The sequence below is a fragment of the Suricata suricatta genome, chromosome 9, assembly GCF_006229205.1.
Source record: "Suricata suricatta isolate VVHF042 chromosome 9, meerkat_22Aug2017_6uvM2_HiC, whole genome shotgun sequence".
Lineage (NCBI taxonomy): Eukaryota > Metazoa > Chordata > Mammalia > Carnivora > Herpestidae > Suricata > Suricata suricatta.
Genome location: NC_043708.1, coordinates 117,222,056 through 117,233,048, shown reverse-complemented (window position 1 = coordinate 117,233,048; position 10,993 = coordinate 117,222,056).

The following is a 10,993-nucleotide window of genomic DNA, read 5'->3' as shown; positions in this document are numbered from 1 at the left end:
CAGGGGGAACGGAGGAGGGAGAGAGAGTTGGGGAGAGAGAGGGATGCAGAACTTGAGAGACTATTGAATGCTGAGAATGAACTGAGGGTTGGGGGGAGGGGGGAGGGGGGAAGAGAGGTGGTGGTGATGGTGGAGGGCACTTGAGGGGAAGAGCACTGGGTGTTGTATGGAAAACAATTTGACAATAAAATATTAAAAATATATATATATATACCAAAAAATAAAAAAAAAATAAAAAATAAAAGTAAAAAAAAATTAAAAATAGAATTAACATATAGTCCAATAATGCCATTATTGGGTATTTACCCAAAGAAAATGAAAACACTAGTTTGTTTATTGCAACATTATTTAAAATAACCAAGGTATGGCAGCAACCTAAGTGTCCATCATTAGATGAATGGATAAAGAAGATGTATATATATACACACACTCAGGAATATTACACAGCCATTAGAAAGTTGAGATCATGTCATTTTAGGCAACATTGATGGACCGAAAGAGTATTATTATGCTGAGTGAAGTAATTAAGACTGGGAAAGACAAATACCCTAAGATTTCACTCATAAGTGGAGTATTAAAAAATGAATAAACAAACAAAAAGCAGAATCAGACCTATAAATACATAGAACAAGCTGATGGTTGCTAATAAGGAAAGCAATGAGGAGTTGGGTAAAATGAATGAGGTGTAGTGGGAGCTACAGGCTTCCAGTCAGGGGATAAAAAACTCACAAGAATAAAAGGTACAGCATAAAATATAGTCAATGATATTGTAATAGCAATGTATGGTGGTGATACTTGGGGTTCACTTGTGGTGAATACAGCATAGTGCATAAACTTATGAAACCAGTACATTGTATGCCTGAAACTAATGTAAAATGTGTGTCACTATACAAAACAAAACAAAACAAAAATGGAAAAAAAAGAAGAGAAACATAAGAAGAAAAAGATCACTTTGTAGGTGCCAAAAGAGTTGGATCCATTCCAATAGAAATTAGTGCAGTTTGGACCGCTCTATATACTCACACCCTTCTGCATGAGACCAAATTGAATCAGAAATTGAAGTGAACAAAAATTTGAGCTTTACTTTTATTTTTCAATGGCAGATAGAATCAATTTGTATTAATTTTTATTTCTGTAACAAATTACCACATATTTAGTGGCTTAGAATAACTCAAATTTAATATCTCAGTCTGTAGGTGTTCTGACATGGCCTCATTGGGCTAAAATAAAGACATAAACAGGACTCTTGTACCTTTCTGGAGACTCTTTGAAGGAGACAATGTCCCTTGTCCTTTCCAGCTTCTGGAAGCCACCTGTATTCCTTGGCTTATAGCTTTTTTGCTTCATTTTCTTTCTTTTTTTTTTAATAGTTTATTTTCAAATTGGTTTCCATATAACACCCAGTGCTTCTCCCCACAAGTGCCCCCCACCATGACCAACACGCCCCTCCCTTCCTCCCCCTTCCCCTTCAGTCCATGGTTCGTTTTCAGTATTCAATAGTCTCCCTTGATCTGTGTCTCTCACTCTCTGCTGCTCTCTTTCCCCCTTCCTCTCCCCATGGTCCCCTGCCAGGTCTCTCCTGTTAGACCTATGAATGCAAACATATGGTATCCATCCTTCTCTGCCTGACTTATTTCGCTTAGCAGCAACAGTAACTCCAAGCGCTTCTTCACATGTTGCTATCTCTCTAGTTCTCTGCAACTGGGATATATTTCAGCTTTAAACAACTATTTATTATTTATTTTTGAGAGAGAGAGAGAGGCAGAGCATGAGTGGGGGAGGGACAGAGAGAGGGAGACACGTAATTTTAAGCAGCCCCAGGCTCTGAGCTGTCAGCACAGAGCCTGACATGGGGCTCTACTCACAAACCGCAAGATCATGACCTGAGTTGGACACTTAACTGACTGAGCCACCCAGGTGCATCAAAATATTTCAGCTTTAAAAGACTCATGATTTCAGTGGGCCTATCTAGATAATCCAGAAAAAATTAATGATCTCAAGGTTCTTAAATTTAATCTCATGTATAGAGCCCATTTTTCCATGTAAGGTAATATACCCACAGGTTCCAGGAATTAAGGTGAAGACATCTTTGGGGAACATTATACTCCTGCTACATTACTCTAGGTAATTTTAGAAAAAGAGATTTCATATATAATATTGAATAACTTGCAGAATCATTGCTGGGTCTAATGCAACAGACTTTAAGTTGGGCTTTCTGGAAGGACTTCCAAAGCCACACTGTAAATATACATCACCAAGTGTTCCCTCTGTATAATTAGACATTTACTGCAATGGAGAAACTTTCCTAACAAAAATGAGATTCTAATACAGCAGGACCCCAGATGCTGCACTTGTTATGATTTACACCCACAAAATGTATATACCACATATTGCTTCTCAAGATCCCCTAAAGCTAATGTCTGAATGCTGGGACCTATGCTAATACAACCACAGGAAATCCAAACATCTCCAAAATTTTAGCTGCCAGCAATGGTATGACCTATGCCATACTGTCACCATCTAAGAATATATCACTAGCCAAATCCAAATCACTTGGGAAATTTGGCTACATAAGAGTCCTAAAAATGCAGTTTTCTGTTCTCTGGCCTTTCCCCCTGCTCACTAGTTAGGCATAGAATTCGTAGGAATGGATTTGAGAGCAAGTTTACTGTATCTCCTCATTTCAATCTCCATACACACCAATTTTCCCATTTTTAAACATATGCAACATCAGTATTTTCTGGCTGACCATTAAGTAAACATTCCTCTCCCCTAAGTGAATAAAATATGTTTATCCTTTCCTCAAAAGTGGAGGCACAGAGGCGCCTGGTTGGTTCAGTCAGTTAGGTGTCCAACTTCAGCTCAGGTCATGATCTCACCGTCAGTGAGTTCGAGCCCTGCATCAGGCTCTGTGCTGACAGCTCAGACTGGAGCCTGCTTCGGATTCTGTGTCTCCCTCTCTCTCCGCTCCTTCCCCACTTGCACTCTGTCTCTATCTCTCAAAAATGACTAAATGTTAAAAAATTTTTTTTAAAAAGTGGAGGCACAGTAATCATAAAACAAATGCTGAACAGTAATTTAAATTTTCACCTCTTACTATGCCCTAGTTAAAACACTAGGGAAAAGGAAGAACAGAGCAAAATGATTAAAATGTAAATATTTTTGACAGAATGAAGAAGAAAATAAGGGAAATATGAAGAGTGGGAATGCTTGGTAGTTATTTGTTTAAAATTTTTTTTAACGTTTATTTATTTTTTAAAAAGACAGAGCATGAGTGGGAGAGGGACAGACAGAGAAGGAGGAGCCTGACGGGGTTTGAAATCACAAGCAGTGAGATCATGACCTGAGCCGAAGTCAGACACCCAACTAACTGAACCAAGCAGGTGTTCCCCTTGGTAGCTATTCTTGAATGCAGTTACTATAGATTTTCATTAACTCTGATCACTGGATATGGAAGTGCTAAGAAGCACCAAGAACATCTTGTGAGTTCCAGATATACTCTTACACTCTCATTGTATAACAATAGTACAACATGTCCTTAGTTATAAGGCTCAAGTACCCCAGAATAGTAAATTTTTTTTTGCCAGGTAGCCCATTAGCTTGATGAACTCCAAATAACTGGTTGTCTTTTGAAATTCGGTTCAAAGAAACCACAGAAGTAGCTCTCTAGCATAAACACTTTTTAGGTACCAAGACTTCTGTATCAACAGAACTTAAAGTAGCAGAGACAGAAAACAAAATGTTGCAAGGGAGTTATTAAGCAGAGAAAAACCCCATTGGGTTCTGGTTAATGCATTTGTTACTCTTATTTTGTGGGATTATACCTCTACCTCACAAAGATGATTCCAGTTGTATTAACTGAGTCTTCAATAGTCATTTCAATTGTTCTACAAGGCCAGCTGCTTCTGATGATGTTAAGATCAATGAGTCCCTTGGATATCAATCCATTGCTTTACCCCTGTTGCGGTAAACTCAGTTATTTGGTTAGAACCATTGTTAGGCAAGAGATAAAGTCAGTGAATAAGATATTTAGTAGTCAATGGATGATGGTACTTGCAAAAACATGATAGGTGAAGACAAATATTAATAACTGTTGATTTCAATGAGGACAAATTGATATGCCTTCCATGACAGCAGAGGTTCAATATAATCAACATACAATATGTAACCAGCTGTTTTGTGTTGTATCATAATAGCTGGAATATTTGTCACTCAGCAAAGGCAATAGCTAGAACAATATCGGTGACGAGTTGTGTATATTGAATTTTCCCATCATCTAGCACCTTGATCAGTTTGTTTGTAAGACCATTAAGCAAGCAAATGAGGAGGTAAATAGCACAAGAAACTGGCATCCACAAAATTGGCATCCTGTCTACCTGATTAATAAGTACCTTTTCTATAGTGAGTGCCCTTTGGTGAACATTCTCATGGAGCATAAATATTCCCATACTTTTGGCCCAGGCTGAAAGTCTAGCCATGCACATCCCCTCAGATATCCATAACACAAGTCCAGGTTTTATTTCTCCAAGTTTATGATCATCCAAACCATTACCCGTTGCCCATGAATCAGTCATAGATCCATATTCCTTATGATCTCTCCTTTCAGGAGAAGGGAACAACTGGGGCGCCTGGGTGGCTCAGTCAGTTAAGTGTCCAACTTTGGCTCCGGTCATGATCTCTCAGTTCGTGGGTTCAAGCCCCACATTGGGCTCTGTGCTGACAGCTCAGAGCCTGGAGTCTGCTTCAGATTCTGTGTCCCTCTCTCACTCTGCCCTTCCCTTGCTCACACTCTGTCTCTCAAAAATATATAAACATTTAAAAAATTTAAAGGAAAAGGGAACAACTAATATGTATTATCCAAAGTTCTACTCACTTGGGAGTATTATGTGTTCATCCTGGTCTTTCAGGGCTACATTTAGAAAGCCGCTCTGATCCTCTTCTGGTTAATGTCAGGACTGTCTACAATCTAGTCTCTATGTTTTATCTTCCAGCCAACTGGTCATAGGAAATAGTACGGGAATTTTAATGCCCCACTTACATCAATGGACAGAACATAGGTAGTAATCTACCTCTAATCTCTAGGAAATGTTCATCCATTCTTTTTTCCTGATAAATGTGGACCTGAAAGTTGTAAAACCTGTTCACTCTTCCTTACATCACTCACAGAGTGCTATCTGACCAGTTTCCATTTTAGGGATTTTAGGTATGGATTAATATGTCAGTTTTCCAGAACTATCACAACAAAGTATTGCAAGCTGAGTGGATTAAAAAACAGAAATTTATTATCACATGGTTCTGGAACTTAGAAGTCTGACATCAAGTTGTTAGTTGGGCCTGGGCTCTATCTGAAGACTTCAGGGATAGGATCCTTCCTTAACTCTTTGAGTCTTTGGTAATCCCAGGTATTTCTTGGTTCATGGAAACATAATTCAGTATTTTCCTTCTGTCTTTACATGGCATTCGCATCTGTGTTTCTGTCTTCATTTGGTTGTCTTCTTCTAAGGAGAGTAGTCACATTGGATCAGGGGATTATTCTCCAGTATGGCTTCATTTTAACAAACTATATCTGAAATGACCCTATTTTCACATAAGATTACATAATGAGGTACTATAGTTAAGACTACCATATATCTTTTTGTGGGGGACATAATTCAACCCATAAAAATCAGCTACCAGTTTACTCCATGAGACTCCAAAGACACAAATTAAGCTCCTCAAATAATTGCCCTAAGTTCCATCTCTTGACTTGAGTGGGAAGCAAACCTCCTCTCTGCCTGCCAGAAGCCCTCTCTTAAAATTTTTCTAGTTATTTATCACACTTTTTCACAGCCTGCCCAAATGATTTTATAGTGGAGAAATGTATTCTTGAAGGCATTAGAGGGCTGAGAAGTATCTGAGAATAGTCAGAAATCTAGAGAGATAAAATTAGTATAAGAAACTTCGTATTACCAAGGAGCCTTTCATGAATGCCAGAAGTGGTTGAAAATTATCAGCACCTGTGACAAACTTGTAAGCCTGGGAGACAAAGTTAGAATCCAGGGCCTACCTTGGATTGGTGGGGGTCACTGGCAAACCCTACGCTTTGAGATGAAAATTTAAAGGGTGGAATCTTACAAACATAGGCAAACATAAGTAAATCAAGACATTCTATAAAATTTCAAGCTTGAAATTAAATTAACATGACCAAAGATTACTAGTATACTCAAGGAAATAAATACAATGCAAAGGCAATTCCAAGTGATGATGAATAAATAAATATTTAGTGGGCTTCAAAAATATGTATAAAATTGAAATACACAACAATAATACTTATAGATTTAGAGGAGTAATGAACTTAAAAGTGTTCCATATTGTATATTCAAGAAAGAGGAGGGGGAAAGAGCCAAGATGGTGGAGAAGGGAGCTCTGTAAACTTCATCCGCCCCCTCTATTGAACTGAGAAGTATATTATTCTTATCTGCAAGAGTGGAAGGAGAAATTACAGACTCCAGAAAGGAGACAGCTTCAAAGATGAGTGAGTGCAAACTGGGGAGATTAGAAAATGCACCAGCCTGAGAGGAGCAGGGTAGGTGGGAGCCCCAGCTCAACATAGGGAAAGTGCACAGAGCCCCTGAGAGAAACTGAACACACTCATAGTACTATCTCTAGAAAAGACATAAAGAACGTTTAACCTGGTACATAGATAAAAATTCTCACTCCATTTATAACCACTGGGCAGTGCGAATCCCTAATCCTGGGTGCACCAGGAAAAAACAGCCCACACACCTAAGTGATACCGTCAGGGAGATGGTGGCGGCAGCTGCTGTGGGGGGCATGCACTTCAGCTGCGGCTGCAGGAGCTCACACCTCATTTCCAGCAGTGCACCACACCTCAGGCAGCAGCAGCGCTAATCTCAGCTGGCGCCAAGAGCAACTGTTCCCTTCCCCTATGAGATCCTGGCTAAGTAGCCAGCCACCAAAGCGAGTACATTTCATCTGTGGTAGCATAAAAGTGCATGGACTAGGATTTTGAAGCGAGGCAGGCCTGGAAAATACAGCTTGGCTCAGTATGGCACAGGGAGATTAGACTCATAAGAGTGGCTTACAGCGTTTAGTTCCAGCAGAGCTTAGAGCACCGCCATTCTACTGTCTGCATCCACCAAGGCGAGGCCTCCGAGAGCAGTCCCTAAGACATACCTACATCAAATCATGCTTATCCCATAGGGGGAGCTGCTATTTTTGTTGTACTTATTTATTATTATTGTTACTACCATTTTTACTCTTTTTTATTATTTTAAACTTTTTACTCTTTATTTTCCTTTCTCCCTCTTTTTTGTCTCTTACCATTCAGATATATTCTCCCTTATCTCATCCTTATCTCTCCTCTTGACTAGTTATATACTTTTAGACTGTTCATTGTCCTTTGTTGACTCTACCCCCCTCTATTTTTTCTCCTCTCCTTTTCTTCTTTCATCTCCATTCCTTTTCTTTTCTTCCTTTCCCTCTTTTAATTTGTTTGTTTGACTTGTCTGTGCATTTGCATGCTGTTGCTCCCTTTGTGTTGTCTGTGTTCTTATTCAGGGCTACCCCAAGAAACAAGCCAAAGTATGCATGATGGATAATCCAAAATATTGCTGAGTAGGAAATACAATAATCAAAGGCACAACAAGAGAAACTAAGAGACACCATTAAAAGTACATTTCCTGAAACGACAGGCCCTGGACAGTCAGTAAGCCTCCTTTAACAGAGCAATACTAACAGGTGCACATTGCACAATTAGCTTTTAAAACTGACAAGAGGGACACCTGGGTGGCTCAGTCAGTTGAGCCTCCGACTTCGGCTCAGGTCAGTTCTCACGTTCGTGGGTTCGAGCCCCGCGTCAGGCTCTGTGCTGACAGCTAGCTCAGAGCCTGGAGCCTGCTTCCTGTTCTGTGTCTCCTTCTCTCTCTGCCCCTGCCCCTCTCATGCTCTGTCTCTCTCTGTATCAAAAATAAATAAAACATTTGAAAAAACTGACAAGAGACAGAAAACTAGCCAAAATGACAAAACGAAAGAACTCTCCCCCAAAGAAACTCCAGGAAGAAGTCACAGCCACCAAACTGCTCAAAAACAGATATAAGCAACATAAATGAACATGAATTTAGAACAATTGTCATAAAATTAATCACTGGGATTGAAAAAAGCATCAGAGAAGCTACTGATACAATGACTAGGGACTTTCAAAATAGGTATGATGAGTTAAGAAAGGCTATAACTGAGGTGAATAATAAAATGGTGGTGGCCACCTCATGGACTGAAGAGGCAGAGAGAAGAATAGGTGAATCAGAAGACACATTTATAAGAAAAGAGGAAGCCGAGAGAGAGAGAGAGAGAGAGAGAGAGAGAGAGAGAGAGAGAGAGAAAGAGAGAGAGAGAGAGAAATTGATCCAGGAACAGGACAGGAGAATTCGAGACCTGAGAGATACAATCAAACAGAACAACATCTTTATCATAGGAATTCCTGAAGAGGAAGAAAGAGACAGAGGTCATGAAAGGGTACTAGGACAAATTATAACTTAGAATTTCCCAAATTTGGGGAAAGAAATAGACATTCAAATTTAAGAGGAACAAAGAACGTCTTAAGACATTTTTTGAATCAACTTGTGGCAGAACATATCATAGTGAAACTGGAAAAATATAAACATAAAGGGAGAATTCTGAGAGCAGTTGGGAGAAAAGGGCCCTAACATACAAAGGGAAATCTATCAGAGTGGTTAGAGACCTATCTAATGAAACTTGGCAGACCAGGAAGGAATGGTAAGAAATCTTCAATTTGATTAACAGAAAAAACATGGAGCCAAGAATCCTTTATCCAGCAAGCCTATCATTCAAAATAGAAGGAGAGATAAGGGTGTTCCCAAATAAACAAAAGTTGAGAGAATTCATGACCACCAAACCAGACCTACAAGAAATCCTCAGCTGGACTCTATGAGGGAAATGTTGCAAACAATACAGGTACCAGAGACACCACTACAAACATGAATTCTAGGGAGAACACAATGACTCTAAACCCACATTTCTCAATAATAACACTGAATCTCAATGGCCTGAATGCTCCAACCAAATGACACAGGGTAGCAAAATGGATAAAAAAAACAAAATCCATCTATTTGCTCTCTACAAGAGACTCATTTTGGACCTGAACACACTTTCAGATTCAAAGTAAGGGGATGGAGAAATATCTGTCATGGGATTAGAAGCTAAAAGAAAGCCAGAGTAACCATACTTGTATCAGACAAATTGGACTTTAAAGTAAGGCAGTAACAAAAGATGAAGAAGGACATTATATAATAATTACAAGGACTCTCCATCAGGAAGAGCTAACAATTATAAACATCTATGCACCAAATTTGGGAGCGCCCCAATACATAAAACAATCACAGACAGAAACAATCTTATTGATAAGAATGTGCTAATTGTAGGGGACTTTAATACTCTACTGACAGCAATGGATAGATCAACGAGAGAGAAAATCACTAAAGAAACAATAGACCTGAACGACACATTGGAACAGATGGAATCGATAGATATAGTTAGAACTCTGCATCCTGAAATTAGGAAATTCACCTTCTTCTTGAGTGCACATGGCACATTCTTTAAGATTGATCACATATAGGTCATAAAGCAGCCCACCATAAATATAAACGAATTGAGATCATACCATGCACACTTTTAGATCACATACGATGAAACTTGAAATTGACCACAGGAAAATGTCGGGAAATCCACCAAAAATGTGGTGGTTAAAAACCACCCTACTAAAGAATGATAGGGTTAATCAGACAATTAGAGAAGAAATTAAAAAAATATATGAAAACAAATGAAAATTAAAATACAACATTCCAAACTCTCTGGGATGCAGCAAAGGCAGTCCTAATAGAAATGTATATTGCAATCGAGGCCTATATTAACAAAAAAGAGAAAGCGCAAATTAAAAAACTAACAGAGCACCAAGTGGAACTAGAAGGGGAGTAGCAAGAGCACCTCAAACCCAGCAAAAGAAAAGAAATAATAAAATTCAGGGGAGAAATAAACAATATAGTATTAAAAAAAAACGGCAAGCAGATCAATGAAACCAAGAGTTGGTTTTTTGAAAAAATAAACAAAATTGATAAGCCTCTAGCCAGGATCCTTAGAAAGAAAAGAGAGAGCACCCAAATAGGCAAAATCATGAATGAAAATGGATCAATTACAACCAATCCCTTAGAAATACAAGCAATCATTAGAGATTACTATGAAAAAATATATGCCAACAAACTGGACAACCTAGAAAAAATGGAAAATTCCTAAATACACTTGCCCTACCAAAATTCAAATGAAAAGAGATAGAAAGCATGAATAGACTGAAAACCAGTGAAGAAATTGAATCTGTTATCAAAAATATCCCAAGGAATAAGAGCCCAGGGCCAGATGGCTTTTCAGGAGAAAACTACCAGACATTTGAAGCAGAGCTAATACCCATTCTTCTCAAACTATTCCAAAAAATAGAAATAGAAGGAAAACTTCCAAACTCATTCTATGAAGCCATCATAACTTTGATTCGCAAACCAGAGACCCAGCAGAGAGAGAGAGAGAGAGAGAGAGAGAGAGAGAGAGAGAGAGAACTACAGACCAATATCTTTAATGAATACAGATGCAAAAATACTCAAGATACTAGCAAATTGAATTCAATAGCATATAAAAAATTATCCATCAGATCAAGAGGAATTCATTCCTGGGTTACAGGGCTGGTTATATATTCACAAATCCAATAATGTGATACATCACATTAATAAAAGAGAAGATAAAAACCATATGATCCTGTCAATAGATGCAGAATAAGCATTTGACAAAAAACAGCACCCTTTCTTAATAAAAACCCTTGAGAAAGTCGGAAAAAAAGGAACTTACCTACACACTATAAAAGCAATTTATGAAAAGCCCACAGCTAATATCATCCTCAAAGGGAAAAAACAGAGCTTTCCTACTGAGATCA